A 27,096-nucleotide genomic window follows, 5' to 3' on the forward strand; every position below is an offset into this window, starting at 1 on the left:
GGGGCACATGTGACCCCCATGCTGGTCCCCTTCACTTGAAGGTAGAGGTCATCCTTAAAGAGAAAAAAAAATTCTTCAATATTAAATAAATGCATGACATAATAAAGTGATCGTTTCATTCCTTTAGATCTTCGTTTTCTAGAATGGAAGCTATTACTTCTATGGTGTCATTCTGGTGTATGTTAGTGTAGAGGGCTTCTATGTCTAAGGCGACCCAAAATTGGGGTGGTTATTTAAGAGAAATTTATATTCATTGTCACTAATGTGACCTTCCTCTCTCCCTTTGTTCAACAATTCAATAACTTCTAATTTTAATGTCTTGAGTTCTGTAAATCTAGCTTTTTCATAGTGTTCCTCCACATTTAGAAGGTCTCTAATGTTCTTTTCATAATGTGATGTATTAAAGACTACAACTCCTCCCCCTTTATCTGTCGGCTTTATCGTAAGCTCATCGCATTTCTGTAGATTGGCGAGAGCTAATCTTTGCTCTTGTGTTAAATTGTTATTGAATTTATTTTTGGCCGTTTTGTTATATAAAGCTTTAATATCCATTTCTACAATGTGTTCAACGATCTCTACCCTTTTATCAAGTTGGTTAAGGTTAGGAAAAAAGGTTGATTTCGGTTTGAATCCTGTAGTGCTCTCTGGGGGAGTGTAGTCTCTGTTCTCAAAAAATTTATTAAGTCTGATCTTTCTAAAGAAATTTTTTAAATCACTTTCTAAATTTAAAAGTGGATAGAAGTTGGTAGGTGCAAAACTGAACCCTTTTTGTAAAACTTCCTCTTCTATGTTGGTTAGTACCCTATTGGAAAGATTAATTATAGGAAATTCGCTTATCTCCAATATTGCTTGCTTCTGTTAGCAATATACTCTTTTGTGTTGTTCTGAGGTGGATGGTTGCGGGGAGGGTCTTGTCGATTGATACCCCTGAAATTCCTCTGGCCCCGGAATGGGCGTCTCCCTAAAAAAGGCTCCCGTTCAAAATTGCGGCCAGACCTATTCTCCTGTGCTCTCTCGGGTTCATCCTCATTCCCTGATCCTGATGTTTCTGAGAATGTTATCCTTCTGTTTTCACCTCCTCTAGAGTATATGGGTCTTTGTTGGTAAGATCTATCACTCCGGGGTTAATTTTTGGTTGAGAAGTAGTCCTTATTGGTATAGGGGTAAACTACTTCTTCTGAGTACTTTTCTACATCCTTTTTAAATTTTCTGAGTTTTTTGTTGATTAGATACTCTCTGTATCCATCCACATCATGGTTTATTTCCTCTAATTTCTTTTTGGCGTCTTCAAGTGCTGATGACTGTAGCACTTGAGCTTCCATTTTGTCTATCTTCTTTCTCTCTATGTCTATGATTTCCTGTGCTGTCTCAATGATCAATATCAGCCAGTTTCGGCTACATCAATTGGCTATCATAGTCCAGGTCTCAATAAATTTAGGATGTTCCACAAAGAGACCTGGCTCGTTCCGCACTTGTAGGCCAATCGGTATGACTCCTTCTTTTAGGTAGTCAATGAGGAATTCTGCGTGAAGTTCTGTTCTAATTAGTTTCTTTTTTGAATTAATAATCTTCACTAGCTGTTCATGGCTGCTATTACTGAGGCTTTTTGTACTGTCTCCCTTGGGGTTGAGGTTCATAAGTCTGTTATATTGATCCTCTGAAAACCCAGAAGTCTTGAGTTTATCCATGTTATACAGTGGTTATAGACAAACAACTCACTATTACTCTGGTTACCAGAGTGTGCGAGACAAACGCCTCTCCAACCAGACGGTTGTACAAATATAATATTAAAAGAGAGAGGAACCCCTTAAGTTGATCAAGGGAAGTGGGGTATTAGACCCAAAAATAAACTGGTTCCCTTGAGAAATATACAGAATAAGCTAAAACTTAGCCTTAAGTCAAAAAGATAAAATCATGAACTAATGCGATCTTAAACATGAAGTACAGCAAAATTTATTAAAGTAACAAGAATAAAAACAGTTTACATTTATGCATCATAGAATTCCTAAACATAACAATTAAAATTACAACTAATAATACAATCTAATGTGATCTGCACAAAACAAAAGACAGACAGAAATTTGTAAAACATAAAAAATTGTAAAATACAAGTGGTACATTCAACGCTGTAATTTCATCACACCCTTGTATTATAGTCACAAATTTCTATATCGACAGGGGAGGAAAGGGCTTGAATTGTACAGTGGTTGGGCGTCGACGCGTTTCGGTGGTTCTGGACGGAAATATGATCCACCTTTATCAAGACTAATGTTCGCTCTCTGTCTTGTTTCAGGGTCTGAACAATTACACTATAATAAATATACATACAATTAATCATCTGATCACTTAAAATACTTTCACAATTGTGATACTTGGTTGGCACATAACATTTCAATGTCACATTGTTAACTCACATTTCCTATTGCAGGACACATTTTGCGACTGTCATAGTACAATTTTCGGTATCACTATGTTCTATTTATACTGTCATTAACTGTCTCTATTATCCCCACCATTGCTGGCCTGCTTTTACCCAATCGGTTTACTTAATTAGTTGAATGTCCCTATTAAAGTGGCATTACTTGTTCCCAGTGCCTGTAAATAAATGCTACTAGTGGGCCTGCAATGCTGATGTGGTACCCAATTAATTAGCCATTTTAACATGTCAGGCCAGACATTGCAGAGTCTGTGTGTGCAGTTTAAACTCCCATTTCGACCTGGCAAAATAAACCTTTTGCCAAGATCAAAACTTCCTTTTTAATACATATAAGTTCCCCTTCAGGTGAGCCCTAGATAGCCCCAAAGGAAGGGTGCAGTATATTTAAAAAGTTGGACATGTACCTTTAAGTTTTATATGTCCTATCACTAAAAAAACTCTTAAATTATATTGGAGTTGCCTTAATATATTTTATAAGTGCAATGTCCAAATGGTTCATGTTTGGTGTCTGTGGAGTCCTAACTGAAAACCTAACTTATGGTGAGATTACAATTCTGAAAATGCCACTTTTAGAAAGTTCCATATAGTAAACAACTTTTTCTTCATGTATGCCAATCAGCATTTTCAAAGTAAACCAAACTTTTATCCCAAAAATTTCATCCATGATTCATGCATACTTGCAACATCACTGGGGAGAGCAGCGTAATTCCGGCATTATCCATTAACTTTACATTTTCAAATGTCTCCTTTATGCCCTCCAGGCCTTTAACAGCGACACGTTAAAATGAATCATACACCACGAGTTGGCTCATCAAAGATGTTTATTACTTTATGACACAACAACTCAACTGTAATAACTTGCTACAGTTGACCAGCTATATGATATTCTAATTACAGCGGATTAGAAATGTCACAAATTGGAGGCATATGTAAGAGCCCCTATCGCCACCACAACGTCACTTTTAACATATGTTGTGTGACAATAGGGGCTGTGCCTTCTGTACAAGGCAGCATTACATCACTTAAAGTGGCTTAACACTGCCTTGTACATAAGGCACCCTCACGCTATGGCCAGCGTGAAAGGGATGTGCATTTGGTGTTTTGGTGGGCGTTCCACCGCAACACCCATTGTATTTGATGCTGCCCCTATGTACAAGGTGGCCTACATAGGAGGCAGTGCCAAATTCGAGAGCAGGAAAATCCTGGTCTTAAGTTGGCGAAACGTGGAGAAATGCATTATTTCCCCTCATTTTTGCTTTTTCCTTGTGGAGTCAAGCTAGCCGGGCTGATGAGAGGTGTTACCTCGAAACCGGTCCGGTCCTCGGATGCTTGATTCCGTTCTGGGAAGGACATGGCTTTTGTAGTTCGGACTGGACTGTTCCCATGGGGCACAGGGTCAGAGCTGATTTGCATATCGCCATTGTCTAACCCAGGGTGGTGTGGAGTGCAAAAAAACGATGGATTTGGGCCCAGATCTTTGGACTGGGGTGAATGTGTGACATTGATCCACATTCTGTCCATCACCTGTTTTGTTTGCAATTACCGCCATGAGTGCGCTGGGGATGCTCAGACGTTGGTCCCAGGCACTCCACACCACTGGAGTCAAGCTAGCCGGGCTGATGAGAGGTGTTACCTCGAAACTGGTCCGGTCCTCGGATGCTTGATTCCGTTCTGGGAAGGACATGGCTTTTGTAGTTCGGACTGGACTGTTCCTATGGGGCACAGGGTCAGAGCTGGTTTGCATATCGCCATTGTCTAACCCAGGGTGGTGTGGAGTGCAAAAAAACGATGGATTTGGGCCCAGATCTTTGGACTGGGGTGAATGTGTGACATTGATCCACATTCTGTCCATCACCTGTTTTGTTTGCAATTACCGCCATGAGTGCGCTGGGGATGCTCAGACGTGGGTCCCAGGCACTCCACACCACTGGAGTCAAGCTAGCCGGGCTGATGAGAGGTGTTACCTCGAAACCGGTCCGGTCCTCGGATGCTTGATTCCGTTCTGGGAAGGACATGGCTTTTGTAGTTCGGACTGGACTGTTCCCATGGGGCACAGGGTCAGAGCTGATTTGCATATCGCCATTGTCTAACCCAGGGTGGTGTGGAGTGCAAAAAAACGATGGATTTGGGCCCAGATTTTTGGACTGGGGTGAATGTGTGACATTGATCCACATTCTGTCCATCACCTGTTTTGTTTGCCTTGTGCAGGACACAAGGAAAAAGCAAAATGCCATGGTTTGTTTATGTACAGGAAGATGTCCTTTCCTGTATATACATACATCTTTTAAAAAAATGCCATTTTGTAACTTACATATGTGCTGCACACATGAAAGTTAAAAAATTGCATTTTAGGACTGTTTATGTACAGGAAGGGACACCTTCCTACACATAACCAATCCTCCCCTGCACACAGACACCCTTGCACTCTGGTGCAAGAGAGCCTGCATTGGTACTAAGTTGTTAAACTTAGCGCCATCGCAGTGTGAAACACAAGGCTGCACCACATACATGTAAGTATGGTGCAGCCTTTCATTTCCGAAGTGGCGACGTGTGTCGTTAAGCCAAGGAGGCTAACAACACGCTCACCTCTTCCTTGTACATATTCCCCTGAATGTGATGAATAAATTAGAGATGGGCTTTTATACAGGCATTGCAGACTCCAACTCATAATCAGAAACTAATATATTGCTGCTCGCTCTATCCACAAACTACTATTGGCACTTACAGCTACTGATATAGATTGGAAATGTCTTTTTGTACCCATGCATTCGGTAACGAAACTTTAGAGTCTCTAGCTCTTTTGTGCATTAAACTGAATTGTGAGGCTCTATCCCCACAAACGAATTTTGCCAAAAAGACAGACTTCTTATGACAACGTTAAACGCTCACTCTGTGTAACTGGGCACAGGCAGTACTATTCTGAATTGGTTTACATCCCACCTACAAGGGAAAATAATTGGGACGAAGAGAATCTTTGAAATCCCATGCTCTTTTTCTCCTTCGGAGTGCCTCGGGATCAGCCATATTGATGATCTGGTTTAAAGTTTAAATAAAGCTGCAAGGTCATACATTTAAAAAAAGAGATTTTCTTTCACTAATATTCTGACGCCGTGCCATACCCATGGTCCTCTGCCCTTGGTGAAATCACAAAACTGAAATGTATTCTTAACAAACTTATACATTCTTTGACCTTCCTGCTCTGAAACTAAACACAACTAAAGCTGAATTTGACTACTTTCTGTAGGAAAGAAAATCAACTCAGATTTTTAACATATTTCAGGTAAAAAAATATAATTTTAAAAACCGGCACCTAAGTTTTGAACCATGACACCCACCTAAATCTCAAAGATCTCTCTCAAAATGAGCAAAGTTTGCCTTGTTTTATTTGTTCCTATCAAAGAAAATAAAACCTATGGCCAGATGTAGGTCGCCCAATACCGGTCGGTAATGGCCGAAATTACCGAATTTCGGCCGTTACCGACCGGTATTTGGCTTTTGAGATGCATGTGGCATTTTTGTAGGATTCGGTATTTTACCGAATCGGTAACTTAAGGAATCAGTAAATTACCGAATTCTTAACATACTGATTCGGTAAATTACCGAATCCATAATGCAGTGGGCACTCAAGTGAGTGCATTCCTCAGTTAAGGATTCGTTATTTACCATCAACTACAAGTTGGTGGTAAATAACAAAAACCTTAGAAAAAGCAATTTTTTGCTTTTCCAACACTGCGTTGTGGCATGTATGTGTGCCACATGTGCACCCATGCACTATTCAGGGGTGCAAAAGGGTGTCAATGTGACACCCTCCACCTTTGAATGTGTTCCCCATTTTACCGAATCGGTATTTACCGATTCGGTAATTCACATTCATTCCTATGAGCCTTCAGGCCCATAGGAATGAATGGGAAATACAGATTCGGTAAATACCGAATCAGTAAATACCGAATTTTACCGATTCGGTAAAAGTTTCCGAAAAATTACCTACATACTATTTACCTATTCTTAAATACCCAATCGGTAAAATTCGGTATTTAAGAATCAGTAAATAGTATTTACCTACATCTAGCCCCAAATCCTTTGCAAAGTTTTCAAGCTATCCAGCCCTAGTAAAATACCACCTGGACAGAAGGCATTCCATCCAGATCCCCCGCAGTTCCTCTAAACACTCTACACAGCAACCATTTACTAAAGACTCAAAAAGGCGATCACATACAATCCATTCTGATAGACCTTCCTTGGCTACCATTGGCACCAACAATACATTTCAGGACATGCTGCTGAACATCAGGGGTGGGAGGAATGTTTTATTCCGCTGGCGGAATTTTCAAAATTTGGTGTTTCTAGGTTACTGTTGTAACATGGAGTTCCGGTCCTATTCCACCAATCGCCCACGAAGTGAAACTTTTTTCCCATGAGGCACAAGAAAAGTGGCGAGCGCGGAATGCCATGGCAACCCTAGAACGATTCACTAACGGTTGCGGGCAAAGGGCTGCTTCTCACATAGATTTGGTGTACCTTGCGTAGATTTTCTATTTGAGTGGCAGCAAAATCAACTTGAATGGCCATGCGTCTCTTATGCACAGCATGGTACTGTTTGCGATGATATTTCAGAGCTGCTCGAGCTACAGGTGCTAAATTGTAACACGGGCAGCCTGACATGCATATTTTCTACACATTGGCAGAACTCCATGGAATTTTGTGGAGTTTTTCTGTAACCCTGTGGAATTCTGCCGCATGAAACTGAGCGTGTTCTGCCCATCACAACTGTTATAAAATCCTGCACCTCTGTTACCCTTAAATCTACCCAATAAATTAGGATTTCTGTACCTTGATAATTTCATGGGCAATATCATGAACGTGTGCCTGGGACATTGAACAGAATGAAGAAGCATGAACATAATCTTCCTAGTTATTCCATGAGCTGCAGATAATGGAGCTTGGAAAGAGTGGAGTGGTTGTTTCTTCCTGTATCCAAGCTGTGCTATCTTCAGCTTACACACTGAAAGCCACATTTAAAACTAAATAATGCAACACAATTCAGCAATATCTCCTGTTCTACTGACTACGACTATTTTTGTTGTTTTGGCCTATTTTTATTTTTAAAAAAAGTGTGCCCTGTATTTCTAAATTGCTTTGGAATTTTTCTTACATGGTATTTTTGTAGGAGAGTAGGATCTGCTTACTATGGTTACCTCCACTTTTTGCTGATCTATCACAGTTTTATTTTACTTTAGTCTCGCTGGGGCCCTGCTATCCAGGGAACCAGCCTAGCTGCTTCTTCTCTAAAGTGATTGCATGTACTTTAGGTATACTCCAGTTTGGTTACTGAGGTACCCTTGTGAATCCCTAGTATATGGTACACTTGGTACTAAGGGCATAGGTTCCACAGAGGCCTATCCCTGGGAAGCCTTCCAAAATAGCACCACAGGACTGCTATTTGAGCCTGGGTAAGGTGGTGCATGCACCCTTTACTAGGATATAGGTTACCTTTAATCACTGACACATATAAACCAGTCACTCCTGTGGCAGGTGTATCAATCCTGAGGGCAGAGTGCTTGGTTTTGTGAGAGAGGGTGCCCATGCATGAGCTGGGCCCCTCTGCAGCTTTCAGAGCCTATTCTCTGAGGCTGTTCTGTGATGCAGCCACACCATATCCTCTTAAGTGCATTATAACCTCACGGTAAATGCTAACTTTGGAATGGCTGCATGGAAAGATGTTGTGTTTGGTGTCAAAAACTTTGGAATTCTACCCCCGCCAGTCCTGGCAGAGGGGGTAGAATACCACCCTTCTAGAGTGAGAGACATGTACACACTGGTCTAACTGGTAATAGTTTAAAAGAGCCTTGGTATCACAAAATGGATGCTGCAGCCACAGACACGAGTCTGGCCTCCTGCTGCTGGCCGAAAATCCACCAGGGGAGGCCTGGACAATAGGTTTCCTGTCACAAGGAGGTGTAAGCACCTCCCAGACAGGCTTTAGTGTATTAGGGCTGGGTGGGTACACTCTGGGAGTGCTTTGAAGTCAGCACTGGGGGCACATTTGGTGTCCCTGTGCATAGCCCAGTTCAAACCGGTAGCAGGGGCTACCAGCCCCTGCTCTGGCATGAAACTGGACAAAGGAAATAGGTGTAACCATCCTTCTTTCCAGACTCTCTCTTTAGGTGGGTGCCCAGAGTATGTCCAATGCTCTTTCTTAGTATAAGTAAGGGAACCCTGGCAACAGGACTTTAGATTACACCTGGATGAAAACTCTGAAACTGAATCCTGGAACTTTGATGCTCTACTAAAGACTAGAGGATGTAAGAATCTCCCTTGGGGTCAAGGAGTGACTCCCCTGCTCAAGCAGGCACCAACAAAGCATTTGCCAGTCTGCATCTCTGATTCTCCGGCCAGACTCCAAAGTATTTGCAGCCCAGGAAGAGGATTTACATTTTTTGCAGAGGCTGACCCAAGTCCCCAGCAAAGCTGAGACACGCTGCCCTCCGAGTGACGTGGAACCAGAACCCCTGGATCCCGTGCTCATTTGCTAGTGCATTGACTTGCCAAGCTTTCCTGAAGTTGTGATCTAGGTTACTTGTAGCCCAAGCCCTGAGCACCATCTGCACTGAAGATTGTGGGCCTACACTCCACGAGTGTTCCGTGAGCCCGCTTCTTGCATTTCCGCTCGAGGCTCTTTCACAATCCCTAGTCCATCGACTGGTGGGTCCCCACTAAGACCATTATGATTTCATTGGGCTTCCCTGGTTGCTCTAGAGGGGCCCTGACTCCCTACCAAGTGGTGAGTCCCTTGGACCTTGCTGGTCCAGACCAAAGAATTTCTTTGACTCCTGCGTATGTTGCTGTTGCCAAGGCTTATTGAGTCCAATCAGGGCACCGACACCGCAGCACTCAACATCCTTTGTGGGACAGCTCAATTCCAGATCCTGGTTGTAATCGGCACCTCCTGGTCCTCGTAGCTGAAGAGTCAATCACATTCTTCACCTGAAATCACCGACATCAGTGGGCATTCGACTATCGTGCCCCTGGTCACTGGCTAGTGACCCAGACTATGTCCCCTCAGCTTTCAGGATCTTCTCATCTTCAATTCAGGCTTGTATCACACAGGACACTTTCCTTTACAATGGCAGCAGCACTTTGCTACAGATCGCCATTGAAAACGACAACGAAACCTGACACCAAAAGACACCTATGCACCTGGCTTCCCTGGGTGAGGTATCTTGAATACCCTGGTGCTCCCATGGGTGTGGGCTATAGAACCCCTTAAGTCTAAAGGGGTTTGCTGAAAGTCCTCTCTTAAGTTTCCTTTATCTTTAAATTTCCAACTGCGATTTTCCGAAAAGAAGTTAATAATGATTTGCGGCTGTGTTCACACACTGCAAGTGTCTCCCGTGGGTCCCCTGTGTCACTGCCTTGGATGGTTCCTGGTGGCCCCAGCAGTTCTACAGGCTTTAGGCCTTGTGTCCATGCAAGTCATTGTTCTTATACCACTTTCTTAATATATGGTTTGGTACTCCCCTAGGGCTCAATGTATATTGTGCTAATTTACTGTGTGTTATTAAGTTTACTGATTGTACTTTTGCCTCTAGCCTTATAAAGGGACTATAGGGATGTGTTTAAAATAAATACATATATTTTAAATATGTTTACCTGGTGTGGTTCACCTTTCATTTGGTCATTCACGAGATTATAGATGGGTAAAACAAGCTGCTTTACATTCCACCAAGACTTAGCCTGAAGGCTGCTCTCCACAGCTATTACTATGATAGCTTTCTATAAAGGTTGTCTTTAACCTACCATCAATAAGGGTCGTTTGGACTGGTGCAAGGAGCCCACTAGAATAGTGGACAGCTTACGCCAGGCCAACTTCTCACATTGGTGTGCAGCACGTGGGATTCCAACTTGCCATTGTTTTATCAGATAATCTCAAGTGATTGACTATTTAAAAAAACACTAAAGGTACCAGAGGTATATATAATACAAACTTAAATACAGTAGGTTCTACTGAACTTAGAGTTGTGTGTTAAGGGCGTAGCACACCCTTTCTACAACTCAAGAGAGTTTCGTAGCTAACAACTAGAGTAGGTAGGTGCATACACCACACCTCACAGTAATGTATTCAAAGCCAGGAAACAATGGGTCCCTATCACATGTCAGTATGTTACAGGCATCCAAGTATGACACATTTCCATTCCTAGAATTAAGGTCTCCTTGTACAATGAGGAAATTGAAGACAGGCAAAAGTGCCAATACTCAAGGCCTCAGAGAGGTACTACTGTTAGATGATCTTCAGAAGGCTTCAGAGCCTGAGGGGTCAGGCAGTGAGGAGATATGGCAGCAGAGGAAGTAGAGCCCACTGGTACCAACCACCAGGACTCAGTCTCTGATGCTGACCAGGCAGGTGACAATGACCTGGACCGGGACAATCCAGCTTCTACTGGAGATGAAGAGGAAGGCCAAGGTGGCCCTATCTTTGTCCCCCCAGTAAGAGTTGGAGGTACATCTAGAAGGCCCAGATCTCTTTCTGTGGAGTCTGGCCATTCTGGCGTGTCTATAGTGACTTCTGTCTTTTCTCATAGGAGGGAAACCTCCCTAGAGAAGAGAGAAAGACAGGCGAGGCTTGAAGAAGATCAGCTGAGAATTATAAGGTGGCAAGTAGCCTTAGAAAGGGAATCCCTAGAGCTTGAAAAAGTTAGAAAAAGATGGGGCTAGAGCCCATGGTGGCAGCAACTTCCCTAGTAGTAAAGAAAGATCTCATGACCATAGGAATTTAAACAAGAGTGTCCCTCCCTACCAGAGTGGGGATGACATCCACAAATGGATAACTGCACTGGAAAGGGCCTGCAAAGTTCAGAAGGTCCCCCAGGACCAGTTAGCAGATATGTTGTGACTCTCCTTTGCAGACAAGGGTAGAGACAAGCTCCTCAATGTTAGAGAAGAGGATGCTAATGATAATATAGTCCTGAAGAGTGCTCTGATTGAAGGGTTTGGCCTAACCACCGAGCAATATAGAATACAGTTCAGAGATACCCAAAAGGCTCAGACTCAAGACTGGGTTGACTTTGGTGACTGCGCTACTAAGGCTCTGGAGGGCAGTTTACTTGGCAGTAAGGTGTGAGATTATACAGCATTGTACAACTTAATTATGAGGGAGCAGATACTTAATAATTGTCAGAATCAGCTCCTGCATCAGCCCCCGGTAGACACTGATCTGACCTCTCCCCAAGAATTGGGAAAGAAAGCAGGCAAATGGGTCAGACCCAGGATGAAGCAGAAGGTACAGAATCAAGGTGGTGACCAGAAGAAGCAATATCCAAATAAGGGTGAGGAGAAGGGTAAAGTATTCACAAGGCCCCAAAAAATCTTCTAATGGTGGTGATTTCCAATCATCAAAAAAGAAGGACCAAAAGAAACCATGGTGTAAAATCTGTAAGCAGAACACCCACTAGACTAGTGATTGCACTAGGTCCAAAAACGCAACTCCAGCCACCATTGCCCTTAAGGCAACTGTTCCCCCTGGTTCAGCTCCAAGTGGTGGTACTCAGAATAGCGGTGTATTAGGGTTAACCCTGGGTTCTGAGATGGACTCTGGCCTAGTCAGAGTTCCAACTCAGGCTGTACTGATCTGTGATGCAGGCATGGATATGTCCTCCTTTGTGAGTCCCAGTAACTTGGACAAATACAGACAGCAGCCTTTGATCAATGGAAAAGAGGCTATGGCCTACAGGGACACAGGGGGAAGTGTCACAATGATGACACAAGACTTTGTTGTTCCTGAGCAATTCATACTTGTTGAAACTTACCAAGTGACCAATGCTAGCAATGTAAGGACCAACGATGCCCTGGCAGTTGTTAATTTCTCCTGGGGAGGGGTAACTGACCTCAAGAAAGTTGTGGTAAGTTCAGTCCTCCCTGTAAAATGCTTGCTTGGCAATGATTTGGAAACTTCAGCCTGGGCTCAAGTGGAGCTCAGGACCCATGCAGAAATGTTAGGTATCTCTGCACATGCGTTTGCTGTGACTAGGTCACAGGCCAATATGTCTAAAACTAAACAGGCCCTGGATTCTGGAAGAATGGACCAGGTGCCTTCCAAGAAAAGGAGCAGTGGGGTTAAGGCTGTGCCTTCCCCCTGACTCAAAATACAGATCAGTCTCTTGAGGGAGATGATTGTAGTCCTGAAGAAGGAAATGTCCCAGATGAGCTTGAGCATGCTCAGGTTGAGTTCTTGGGGACAGAGGGTCCTTCCAGGGCAGAACTGAGTCAGGAGCAGCTGAGCTGCTCTTCTCTTGAACGCTTCAGACAGCAGGCTGCTGCTGAGGCTGCTGAGAATGCTAGTGGTACCTATACGATTTATTGGGATGATAGACTCCGGTACTCAGAGAGTAGAGACCCCAAGCCTGGTGCAGCCAGGAGGTTGGTTAAACCTTCGAAATTCAGGGGCTTCCTATTATCACTAGCCCATGATATTCCTCTACAAGGTCATCTGGGCCAAAACAAGACTTGGGACAGGATTGTCCCTCACTTACATTGGCCCCACATGTCTGAAGACACAAAGGAGTTTGGTCGCTCCTGTGTCCCCTGTCAAGTCATTGGTAAGACAGGTGGTAAAACAAAGGCCTCCCTGATACTGGAGAACCGCAGCCTTAAGGCCCGACGGAGCAGGGTACGCTTGAAATACCCGGGATTCACCTGCCTTGTCAGAAACAGAGACACAAACTCTTCATCTGGCGTAGAAGATGGTAATTATTAGCTGCAGCTAGTACAGTGGTCTTAGAAGTCGTTGGTATAACGAGGTTCAAAAGAGACTGCCACTTACCTCCGTGGCGTACAGGTTTATATACGGTACAAAACAATGCAAAATGCAATCACACAAGAGCATGAGCTATAGGCAAACGTTATAGACAATGTTTTAAGTCCAAAGCAACTCAAGTTCCCGGTTATGTTTGTCACTCGACCCCTTAAGCAAATTACAAGTGAATCCACACAATTAGATTTACAAGTAGAGAAAACACAGCTGCATGTTGTAGAAGGACAGTCGTGAAACAGGAGAATGCATGAGACATGTAGCGAAGGACAGCAGATAAGATAACTTAGAGTCAACAATGGTGTGAACCTACAAATAGTCCGGACGGGGATTAATCAGCTCAGACAGGAATTAGTGTACTCGGCCAGACCCTGACACTCGTTGTAAACATAGGCAAATAAGCCACCTGACACGTAAATGCAGAAACGACAAAAACATCGCGTTCGCCGCGCTGCCTGAGTAAGGGCAATATAAAATGGCGGCGACTACAAAATGGAGACTGAGCACGAACAAATTCGTAATTTTCAGAACCTCAGACCCTCCTTTTACATTACTCAGGCAAAAACAAACCAACTCATGCTAATCTGAGTCGGAGTCAGCATCGATGTTCATAAAATCCTCAAGCTGTTGCTGCATCATCATCCTAATATTCTCTGTCCTCTGAGTTACAGGTTGCGGAACACATAAAGTAGCCAGTAGGCCACAAACTGCAGGACCACATTGAACACACAGACAACAAGAGAATATGATGGCCAAAATTGCTCCAAGGAACGTTAGGATCTTCCATCCCCAAGTTGACAGTATTCCCCGAAACCATCCCATAAAAGACCAATCTCCTTGGTCCTGATGAATCGACTCGGAGATGGTATGCAATTTGGAAATGGCTTGGTAAACTGCCGGAGCATCATCTGGAATATAAATGCAGCAGCTAGATCCGATCAATCTACAGACGCCTCCTCGGTCTGCTAAGATCACATCTTGCGCAATCCGATTTTGCAACGTCATAAGACGGTCAGCCTGAAGCTCTGCTGTAATGTTACCTATCGCACCTGCAGTAACATTAATAGTGGTCCCAACCACACGAACCAATTGCCTGATGTTTCTGCTGTGGACCATCAGGCCCCAAAAGGGAAGGAATCCTTTAAGGAAGTCTCCTCCCTCTTGTTATACCATGTCCTTGGCATCGAATATATCTCTGCTATGTCTAACTCTATGGTGGTCTGACGGAGCCGTATATGTAGGGGGAAGAAGAAAGGCTATATAGCAGGTTCACGAAAAGTTGGAAGGGAGCCGTGTATAAGCTCGGTCATTACACACAAAATATGTTCCTTGAGACGGAACCAACGGAGGAAAACAGGGGATGAGTAAATGTCTGTGTACAAACAACTCTGCTTGATGTCAGCTTTCTTACTGTTGACTTGGAGACAAAAATTACCTTGATGGGGTATAGACCATACTGGAGAAGACTCACCCTTTCTAGTTTTGTCACCAAGACTAGAAACATTCCACCCTTCATAAGCTCTTTTCTCGTCTAACGGAATCTTGTTCTTCTCTACAATCTTAGCCATTACCACTATACCTTTAATCAAGGAGCTGTGACTTAAATCCAATCCATTCCCAGAAGTCCTTACAGGGCTTCTAAGGCTGTTGGGGTATGCGGCTGAAAACATAGTCAAATAGGCCCAAGCTGAACCTTCATATGAAAAAGGAAGAACCAAATATGGCATTCCCTTTCGTGCATTGTGTGGCATAAGTCCGCACACCCAACAGTCAGTCATATTAATTGCCAACTGATGTTAATGTAACAACTGAATGAACGTATTATTCATATATTCGGCTCTCCTTATCTGTTCATGAGGAGGTAGAACAGGCATTTTATGTGAAAAGACAGAAAGACAAGAAGGCAAAGAAGTTGTAGAATTAACAACATTTCTCTGTTGAAGAACATGTATGATCCAACCTGTGCAGGCTAATATTTATTTATTTATTTATTTTTTAAGCTTATAACGTGCACGGCTACCCCCGATGGGGTTGTCCCGGCGCTGTGGACAACATGCTAAAATAATGGGTGGTGTATACTAAGGGCTAATGAACAACCAGGTTTTCAATCTACTCCGGAACAGTGATTCCGAAGTAATGAACCTAAGATCTAAAGGAAGGCTGTTCCAAAGTTTAGCGGTCACTACTCCAAATGCTCTGCCCCCCATTGTGGACCGGCGAAAGCGTGGGGTGACCAAGAGACGAAGATTGTTAGACCTCAGTGATCTGGTCGAATGAACCAGTTTGAACCTTTTTCTTAGGTAACAAGGGCCAAGTCCATTAAGAGCTCTAAAAGCAAAAATTTGTACCTTAAATTGGATACTCCAGGAAACTGATAGCCAATGTAGCTTCCTCAAATAAGCTGATAATGAATGGCGGTAGGGAATATTGCCAATCAGTCTGGCCACCGCATTTTGTATAATCTGCAGCCGCTCGATTTGATACAAAGGGGCGCCAGCATATAAGCTGTTGGCGTAAACTAGGTGTGAGGTGATCAGGGCATGAATGACAGTTCTGCGCGAGTCCACCGGGAGGTAATGGAAGATTTTCCTAATCATCCGTAGCTTGCCAAAGCAAGCAGTCGTCACCTTGTTAATCTGGGTTTTGCAAGATAAAGAATTATCAAATTGAACACCCAAATTTCGAACAGCTTGGACTGGAACCGGGGGAGGGTTTAGCTCTATCGGCCACCATTGTATGACTGGTAGTGGAGATTTCTGATTAAAAAATAAGACTTCCGTCTTGTCAGTATTAAGTTTCAAATGATTGGAGGTCATCCAAAAAGAAATGTTACTCAGACAATGACGAAAGTTGGTAAAATTGATGTCAGAGTGATCTCTAAACAAAAACACGAGCTGAGTATCGTCAGCATAAGAGATCACTCTGACTCTCCAAGATTCCACCACTTCAGTCAAAGGTGCAAGGTATACGTTAAAAAACAGAGGGCTCAAAGCAGAGCCCTGCGGCACACCACAGAGCAGCGGTTTATCTTCTGATTCAAAAGGTCAGAGAAGGACCTTCTGTGTACATCCTGTCAGAAAGGATCTGATTCAAGCTAGCACAGTACCTCCAATGCCAATATGACCCAGTCGATCCAGCAGTATGTCATGAGACACCGTATCGAAGGCTGCGGATAGGTCGAGGAGTACCAGCATGGCCTCCTCGCCCCTATCCACACACTCTTGAATCGACTCAGATACCTCCAGAAGTGCTGTCTCTGTGCTGAAACCTGGTCTAAAACCAGACTGTGAATCATGCAGAAGTTGATTAGCTTCAAGATGTTCCGCCAGTTGTTTCTGAACTACCGTTTCTAAGATTTTTGCTGGTTTAGGGAGAAGGGAGATCGGGTGGTAATTACTGAACAGGGATGGGCCCGCGCCCACCTTCTTATGATAGGTACCAGCATGGAAATTGGCCCGTACGCAACGAGGAATTCCAAATTGCCAGGACTGGACTCATCACCAGGGGAGCAAGATTACCCAGTACCTTTTCTGGGGTGGGATCCAAAGGGGACCCCGATTTGCACTGGTCAAACAGAGTCCCGGCCTCCTCAATAGAAATGTCTTTAAAGGAAATCAGGGACACTTTCTGTGAGTCAACGGAGGCGAACACGGGTGGTACCCGATCTAGGGTAAATGATGATGTTATCTTAGTAATCTTATCATGAAAGTAGTCAGAGAGGCCATTACATAGGGCCTGGCTAGGTATACTTTGTGCCACCAAGGCTGGAGGATTAGTAAAATCGTTTATGATATTAAAAAGGGTTTTTGCTTAATTGTTAGCCTTCTTAATTTGTTGAGTACAAAAATTCCTCATAGTGGACTGTTTCAATTTATGAAAACTCTTTAGAGCAGTTTTATAGATAAGTTTTGATTCAGTGTCATATGTCAATCGCCATTTGCGTTCCAATTTTTTGCATCAGCTCTTTTCCTCACGTAAGACGTCGGAAAACCAAGTTGCCGATAGTCGTGATCTAGAGGAAGCAAGATATTGAAGTGGGGCAATAGCATCAATGGCAGACAGAAGGGAGGTATTGAATTTGGCCACATCTTTATTGAGATCCATGGTGGTGTACCCTAACTGATCGAAAAAAATGGGATCCAGGGCGGCACAGGTGACTTTGTGCCATTTTCTCCCACACTCCCTACCTATAACTGAGGGGCCCGATAGTTGGGACCGGGTTAACTCAAAAGGAATGATGTAATGATCTGACCATGTGAGAGGCAGTGGAGGAGAAGTTGTGATCCCAGGATGGTTAGTAAATATCAAATCAAGAGTGTGGCCCGCTATGTGAGTAGGGCCATGGACTAATTGAATCAGGTCCAACCCCTGCATGGTGTCCAACAAATAAGTAGCTCGTGTACAGGAGGCATTCTCAACATGAAGGTTAAAATCTCCGAGCACTATGAAATGCGTATGTCTAAGGGAGAGGTCCGCAATCATATGTAGCAATGCCGCTAAAGAGGTGGATAGAGTACCGGGGGGTGATATACTAAAATACCTGCTAGAATAACTGAAGCTGTGTCTAAGATGGTGAAGTACATGGCTTCAATAAGACCTATTTTTGTAATTTTCCTCGTGGTCAAATTATAGTGAGCCCGTAAAATAACAGCTAGACCTCCACCAATTCTTGCACCCTCTCGGTTTATTCCCACTAGTCGATAACCCGGAGGAGTTGCTAGATGAATATCAGGTTTAGACGTTTCTTTTAGCCAGGTCTCGGTGAGAAACAGGATATCCCATGCATGAGTAGAAAGTGATATCCATATGTCACTAGTATGACGGGGAAGGGATCGACAGTTTAACAGTCCAGCCTTCACAGTAGCCGGATAACTGGCCCGTCTAGCCTGACTAATTGGAAGGTTAGACCGTTTGGTGCAAGGAGTTAAAGTGAAGGCACAATGCGAGCAGCTGAAAGAATGTCTCTCTAAACTAGATGGACAGCAACAAGTAGGGGGAGAGCAGGTACCCTGTCTCAGCCTAAAAAGCTGGGTTCTAGACCAGTGAAGTTGAATCGTCTGAGAGCAACCGGCATGGCGACTGGCGCTGGTCGCGGGCTCGGCGCGGAAGGGCGCAGACAAGCTTGCCTTAGGCGCGCTCGCTGCACTCGTCCGCTGCGCGTCCTAAACTGCATGGAGTTATATAGACTGGAACGCTAACCTTTCTCCACCCTCGCGACCGGAAGTGTACCGCGGTCGCCCTCTCTACCCTCCACAACAATCGGGCGAAGCCCGTGGTGGACCGGGGTAGGAGGGAAAGAGGTGAGCATGCAGGTAGGCGTGCAAATAAGCAAACAGGCAAAAGTGCGATCAGTGCAAAAATAAAATAGACTTTATCTTAAAAGTTTTAAAATAATGGCATAGTAAACATAGGGCAATTAGCAGCTAGCACGACCAACCACACATGTAGCGCGCATCCACTGCATCCCCCAAACTGCAGCAGTAATACAGACTGGAACGCTAACCCTGGCTCCACCCTCGCGACCGGAAGTGTAGCGCGGTCGCCCTCTCTACCCTCCACAACAATCGGGCGAAGCCCATGGTGGACCGGGATAGGAGGGAAAGAGGCGAGCATGTAGGTAGGCGTGCAAATAAGCAAACAGGCAAAAGTGCGATCAGTGCAAGAATAAAATAGACTTTATCTTAAAAGGTTTGAAATAATGGCAGAGTAAACATAGGGCAATTAGCAGCTAGCGCGAGCAACCACACATGTAGCGCGCGTCCACTGCGTCCCCCAAACTGCAGCAGTTATATAGACTGGAACCCTAACCCTGGCTCCACCCTCGCGACCGGAAGTGTAGCGCGGTCACCCTCTCTACCCTCCACAACAATCGGGCGAAGCCCATGGTGGACCGGGATAGGAGGGAAAGAGGCGAGCATGTAGGTAGGCGTGCAAATAAGCAAACAGGCAAAAGTGCGATCAGTGCAAGAATAAAATAGACTTTATCTTAAAAGGTTTGAAATAATGGCAGAGTAAACATAGGGCAATTAGCAGCTAGCGAGACCAACCACACATGTGGCGCGCGTCCACTGCGTCCCCCAAACTGCAGCAGTTATATAGACTGGAACACTAACCCTGGCTCCACCCTCAAAACTGGAAGTGTAGCGTGGTTGCCCTCTCTACCCTCCACAACATTCGGGCGAAGCCCGTGGTGGACCGGGGTAGGAGGGAAAGAGGCGAGCATGCAGGTAGGCGAGCAAATAAGCAAACAGGCAAAAGTGCGATCAGTGCAAGAATAAAATAGACTTTATCTTAAAAGTTTTAAAATAATGGCAGAGTAAACATACGGCAATTAGCAGCTAGAAAGACCAACCACACATGTAGCGCGCATGTAATAAAATACACAAAAACATAAAAACACACAAAGTCACGCCAAATCTACTACGCAATAATTTACAATACTTCAATCTCATTTCGTGCTTCCTATTTTCCATATCTATGGTTGTTGTACCATCCATCTTTATCAAAAAAAAAATGTCGCTCACGGCAATCTTCCTTAATCACTCAGCTACTTACTTCTGTATATCCTGAGGCACTAGCCACTTGCTAAAAGAACAAAAACCAGGTTACAGTCTGAGTCTCCTACCATGACCCTGCGACGGAGACAGATGGCACATCTAATACTAAATATAACACGAAAACAAGGAGGCAACAAGACCCAAAAAAAAATGTCTTTGAGTAATAAGAAAAAAGTGTTCAAAGTGTTCTGTTCCTTCGGTCAGCTCTCGGCCTCAGGTTGTAGCGTGTTTTGCTCGGTACGGTCTGGTCCTTAAATAAAGTTTCTGGATTAGTAGTGTCTATTAGAAGATGCTCAGGCACGGCAGCTTGAAGAATGTTGTCATCTACTTTCTCAGACTGAGTTCCATAAAGTTGAGCATCACTGAAAGGCACAAAACAAGGAATCGCTGCAGACTCAGATTTCCTTACGCCACTGCGGATCCACTGGTCGAAGGGTAATGGCAATGGCACCTTTTTACAGTGCACGCCATGCACCCAGTTACGCTTTCCGACCACTTTCACAGCTGTGCGGGTGACGAGCAAAACTTGAGTAGGTGCAGACCAACGAGGCTCCAAGTTCTTAGTCCGTTGAAATTTTTTGATGCAGACCCAGTCACCGGGCAAAATGGTGTGACCTGGGTCTGTGGAGGCCTCCGGCAAAGCACTTTATACCTGTTGACGAATAACACTTAATTTAGTAGTCAAGTCATGCAAGTAGTCAGTCGACACAGGATATGGTATATCTGAGTATTTCTTGGGACGAGGGACACCCCAAACATTAGCTGGGCGTCCAAATACCACTTCATATGGGCTAAGTCCCATACGAGAGTGCACTGTGGTTCTGGTTGACAAAAGAGCTAGGGGCAAGGCATCAGAACAAGAAAGGCCAGGACTGGCTTCAATCTTGGCTAGTTTAAGCTTGAGTGTACCATTATAACACTCAACCAAACCCGCTGACTGTGGATGGTTTGCCGCATGGAACTTCTGTCTAATACCAAGGCCAGAACACACTTTCTGCATAATTTGGCCCACAAATTCACTTCCATTGTCACTCCAGACAATTCGCAGCAAACCAAATCTGGGGAAGAACTCTTTAAGCAACACTTTAGCAGTTGACAGAGCAGTGTTATCTTTCAAGGGGTAGGCCTCTATCCAGCAGGAAAAGGCACATACCACCACCAGAACATACTTAAGATTGTTGCAGCGATCCATAGGAATGTAATCGATCTGCAACACCTCAAAAGGATATGACGGGGGAGCAAAATGACCTGCCGGAGTTGGGGTACCCTTTCCTGGGTTATGCATTAAACAAAAAATACAATGCTTAACCACATTCTCTGCACATTTTGGGATTCCTTCATTCTGCCACACAGGAGCCAAGAGCTTACATATGCCTTTCGCACTAATGTGGGCTGGACCATGAGCCATAGTCACAACCGGCAACACATAAGCGCCCGGTAATAACCATCGCTGATGTTCCGACAATTCCGTCCAACAACCCATTGAGTCTAACATTCCCATACTTTCTTTCCACGTACTCAATTCCTTCTCAGTAGCCTCTCCCTGAATCGTTTTCACACTCTCAATCGTGTCTGCACACATTCCAATTTCCCTAACCCAGTATGTGGCAGGACCTGCCACATACATTCGGCTAGTGGTGTCTCTCGCTGTAGTTTTTGCTACCTCGTCTGCAAATGCATTTCCACGACCCACGTCATTTGTACCTTTCTTATGTGCGCTGCACTTTATGATCGCTATCTGTGCAGGTAAGGTAAGGGACTCAAGAAGATCAGTCACTAACTGACCATGCTGGATCTTTGTCCCGTGAGAGGTGAAGAATCCTCTCTCCCTCCATAACTTACCGAAGCTATGCGCAACGCCAAAAGCATACTGGCTATCTGTGTACACATTCACTCTCATTCTCTTCGACAACACAAACGCTCTAGTCAAGGCTATCAATTCAGCTTCTTGGGCTGAATTATGTCCAATACGTGCCGCTCCAACAATTGTGCATAAGGTGGTGACAGCATAGGCAGAAGTAGTCTCCCCATTTGGAAGCTTGAAACAAGAACCGTTCACCCATAGTATCCCATCCGGGTCCTTGAGCAGAGTATCCTTTAAATCAACCCTAGCCTTCGTTTCTTCTTCCGTTCGAAGAAAACAATCATGTTTTTCCTGAACATCTTTCTCATCTGGGAGTGGCAACAGTGTAGCTGGATTTAACGTGTTGCATCTTTTGATATGTACATGACTCGCTAAAAGTGTCAACTCGTATCCAGACAAACGAGCACTCGTGAGATGCTGTGTCCTTGTCCTATTCAACAAGGTATCCACTGCATGTGGCACCATAACAATGAGTGTGTTATTCAACACTAATCCGGCAGACTGTCTAATAGAAATCGCCGTAGCTCTGAGACAACTGGGCAAAGCTTTAGCTACTGGGTCTAGTAATAAGCACATGGCCACTGCTTATCTCCGAATTGCTGTGTCAAAACCGACAGTGCGCAACCTTCTCTCTCGTGAACGTACAGTGTAAAGGACTTGCTATATTCTGGGGTACCCAACACTGGAGCAGAACACAAAGCAGCACGTAGGTCAACAAAACTTTTCTGACATTCATCCGTCCAAGGGAGCGGATGGGGCGTATCTTTCAACGTTAGTGCCAACAATGGTTTAGCCAAAAGTAAAAAATTGGGAATCCATTGTCTACAGCAGGAAGTGATACCCAAAAAGGCACGCACTTCTCTCTGTGTGGTAGGTACAGACATCTTTGACATAGCGTGGATACGTTCTGGGGTCAATCGCCTTCCCTCCTTCGACAAGAGATGACCTAAATAGGTAACCTCTTGGCGGGCATATTGCAACTTAGAGGGTGACACCTTATGATGTAAAGCGGACAAATGATGCAACAACGCAACAGTCACACTCTTACACACATCTTCCGTATCAGCAGCCACCAGCAATTCATCCACATACTCAATGAGCGTAGCACCAGGAGGCAAAGAGAAAACATCAAGTTGTGACTTAAGAGCCTTGCTATAGATGGAGGGACTTTCACAATAGCCTTGAGGAGCTCTTTTAAATCGGAAACTTCGGCCACCTAGAGAGAAACCAAAGATATCTCTACTTTCTTCAGCAATAGGAATATTAAAGAAAGCGTTCTTAAGATCAATGACTGAAAACCAAGCTGCCGAAGCAGGAATCATCATCAACAAAGCTGTAATGTCCAGAACAACAGGAAACTGTGGCACAACAATTTTATTGACCTCTCTAAGGTCAATAACAAATTGATAAACAGGAGGCTGTGAAGGATCTTAAGAATCGGAAGAACAGGACTATTACAAACATTGCCTCTCGTTTCTTCAACCACACCTTTCTGAATAATATAATCAACAATAGCCAAAAGTGCTCTCTCCATCACTAGAGATACGATATTGGGGAATGCGTGGCATTCTAACATTCTCTTTCAGTGTGACAACATACGGTGGGATGGCAAGACGACCCACGTCATTTGGGCCTGTAGCCCAAAGACTTTCAGGAAGAGAAAGCAACTCAGGTGGAAACTGGTCTCGGGACAAATACATGGAAGACGTCAATTTCTCCCCAACGTAAGATGCACGCCAGAAGGGGAACAATACAATGTTGCATTTAGTCTTTTCAACAAATCCAGACCCAGCAAGTTCTCGCCACAACCAGTTGTCAAAATGAGTGAAGCATCGAAATCATAATGACCAATCGAAACGGGCAAGGGACAAGAAACCGGATTACTGACTGGGGCGCCAGAAAATCCTACAGAAGTATTCATTAAGCCAGACAAAGGTGCCCCAGGGAGTTTAGAATGCATAATAGAACTTCTCATCACACCAGTATCCAAAAGAAACGGTTCTGAAAACACCTATAGTATGGACAGTGACATACGGCCCATTTTGATCTACTGGAATCGACACAGCGCCCTTCCTCTGTCCATGGCTGTCCTATTTGATATAAAAATCGTCAGCCCCATCTTCAACACAGTAATCATCATTGTAATACTGCATAGACTGAACTCTCTGCTGATCAAAATAATTTGTAGTAGATGGAGGAAAAGAACGCTGCTCCTGAGAGGACACACCTCGTTCTCTACCTCTAGATCCTGTCTGAAAATTACCACAACCTCGTGGAGCAGACATCCCATTTTTACACTGTAATAAAACCGGACAATTATTCTTGTAATGTCCCTCTTCAGTACAATACGCACATTGATTAGGACCTAATGAAGGTCGTGGTACAAAAACCTCAGGCTTCTGGAACACTTTCTGAAACTGTGGAGGTTGAGAATACTGAGGCTGTGCAGGACGCGGAGGATAAGCCTGCTGTAAAAGAACCTTCATTTTATAAATCTTTGTTTTTCTTCTATTGTTTCTCCTTCTCCTCCTTATCTCTCTTCTCAAAATACTGTGCAGTAGCCAATATTTTAGCAGGGGAAGAGACAGCCCATGCACTTTCAGAACTCTTTAATTTATTCGACAATTCAGGAAGCAAGTTATATACAAACTTATCCACAAACAACCGCTGGCCACCCTCTACACTCAAATCCTGACCACTATGATCAATAAACGTCGCTTCGAAATGAGTGAGGAAATCTGAGACGCTTTCATCTTTCTTTTGCTTGCATGCAGCCAGCTTATCCCAATTTACTCGCACCACAGGCATCATTGTCTTCATCAATTCAATTATTCTGCCTGGTAGGGCCGTAATCAGATCCTCGGGTTTTGCACCACCCACTTGATTCGCATCTGTAGCCCTAATAGCGGCCCAATCACCACCTAATTCACCAACATGATTTTCCCTACGAATCCATGCCCATATTGCTTGCGGAACAACATTTCCAAACAACATATCAATATCAGCCAAATTCATAATACATGCCTCAACTGTTTGAGACAATTCCTTATAATATCCAGCAGGATTTTTACGGGGGTCCGGAAGAGTTTGTTTAAGCTCCAATACTTGAGACCTTTTCCAGGGTTCGTGGACCCATATACACTGGAAATGAGCAGGGATTTGAGGTGGACCAAGCACCGCTTCTCTCCATACAGGAGGAACTTCACACATTGGATAATTCTTAATGCCTCGTTTACTAGCAGGATCAGTCTCGGAAAAAGACAGAGACAAAAACATGGCTCAAAACGTAACGAGTCTATTCACCGCTTCTTCAACTCGTGGTCCTACAATAAAACCTTTATCAAAATCAGCTTGTAACTTCAGTAGCTCCGAAGGGACCGTATCTAACTCCATATCTTCCCAACTTTTAATAAGAGTTTGACACATGACATTAAAAACATATCTTTGCGTGGGCTCTACCCATTGATGGAAGGAACTCATAATATCTTCTGTACTATATTCTAGTCCATGCTCAATCCATTTACGAGCGAGAGAACCCAAAACTACTTTCTCGTCCGTAAGAGGAAGTTGACAACGAGATTGTCGTCTAGAGAAAGCTGGAGACAGATTCAAAGACCCAAGAAGAGGAGAAAAGAAATTCAAAATGGCATCTGCTATTCTCCTATGTGAGGTAGGAGAATCCCTCAAGAGAATAGGAGGCATCACAGATGTAGAAGGCAACTGAGACTGAAACGTAGCCGACTGAGGAACAAGAGCGGGGGATTGTAGAGGAGGTGGGGGCTGAATTACAGGATGCAAAGACGGAGCAGAGGTAGGCAAAGGAGCATTAGTAGGCTGAGCCGGTTGCTGAACGATTGGCAATTGAGCAACCACTGGTTGAGCAATAGGAGGGGGTAACAAAGGTGCATTAGGATTTTGGGCATAGGGCGGAAGTGAATTCAATAGACAAGACATTAGGGAATCTTCTTCCAATTCCTTACTTTTATCTGGAGAGGAAGTAGGCAGCATCAGATAGCATCTATCTATCACCCTGCGATACTGTCTCTCTAGTATCTCATTCGCACCATCTACTTCGTTATTTTTAAACTGCTGAGCAGCCTGTATAATTGACATGTCTTGTGCTTTCTTATCCTTTTTTGCTTGTTTAATTTCTTTCTGTTTGGCTTCCTTACGCCAAAGGCGAAAAGAGTCAAACATTGCCGGCCGGGCTTTTCTTCTAAACAAAATCGTTTCCAAATTATCTAGTATGGCGGGGTCAAAACTACCATTCTGGGGTCATCTCAACTATTTTTTGTGTATCGGACCCATGTCTCGTTAAAGGTAATGGGACCAATACCATGTTTTGAATAGAGCTCATAAGTGGGAGTTCCAACCGGAGGGATCGGACATGATTCCTCCAACTGGGAATACCTTGTACAACCTAAGCAACAAATTCTTTTGAACTTACTCAGTCCAGGCATTGTTACGTCTCTAGACTAATCACAAACAACAAGGGATGTAAATCAATGAAACAGTACAAACGTACTTTCCCCTTGGCTTCAGCTATTGCAATACCTGAATAAAACCCCCCCAAAAAAACAAAACAAAGGTTTGTGGGAGCGACCCACCAAATACTTAACTAAGGATCGTCCTGCAACAGCGAAGGTTCGTCTATCGTCTCGCTTTACCAAACATCATCAGAAGAGTCCAAGGCAGGGCAACAGTCAGGGCAGCAGTCGTCAGCAGCCGTCGGAAAGGAGTAGCCGCGCTGAAAAAGACCTTCGGTCCACTTCCGACATACAGGGGTCGATCACGCGGTGCGCTTCCTCTGGAATTTTCTTGCGGGGCTCCTCACGACCCTCGGGCTCAACCGCTACCACTGAAGTCGCCCCACGTTGGGCGCAGGTTGGAGAACCGCAGCCTTAAGGCCAGGCGGTGCAGGGTACGCCTGAAATCCCCGGGATTCACCTGCCTTGTTAGAAACAGAAACACGGACTCTTCGTCTGGCGTAGAAGATGGTATTTATTAGCAACAGCTAGTACAGTGGTCTTAGAAGTCGTTGGTATAACGAGGTTCAAAAGAGACTGCCACTTAACTCCGTGGTGCACAGGTTTATATACGGTACAATACAATGCAAAATGCAATCACACAAGAGCATGAGCTATAGGCAAACGTTATATACAATGTTTTATCCAAAGCAACTCAAGTTCCCAGTTATGTTTGTCACTCGACCCCTTAAGCAAATTACAAGTGAATCCACAAAATTCGATTTACAACTAGAGAAAACACAGCTGCATGTTGTAGAAGGACAGTCGTGAAACAGGAGAATGCAACGGTGTGAACCAACAAATAGTCCGGACGGGGATTAATCAGCTCAGACAGGAATTAGTGTACTCGGCCAGACCCTGACACTCGTTAGTAAACATAGGCAAAGAAACCACCAGACACATAAATG

The sequence above is a fragment of the Lissotriton vulgaris genome, chromosome 11 (genome assembly GCF_964263255.1).
Source record: "Lissotriton vulgaris chromosome 11, aLisVul1.2, whole genome shotgun sequence".
Classification (NCBI taxonomy): Eukaryota; Metazoa; Chordata; class Amphibia; order Caudata; family Salamandridae; genus Lissotriton; species Lissotriton vulgaris.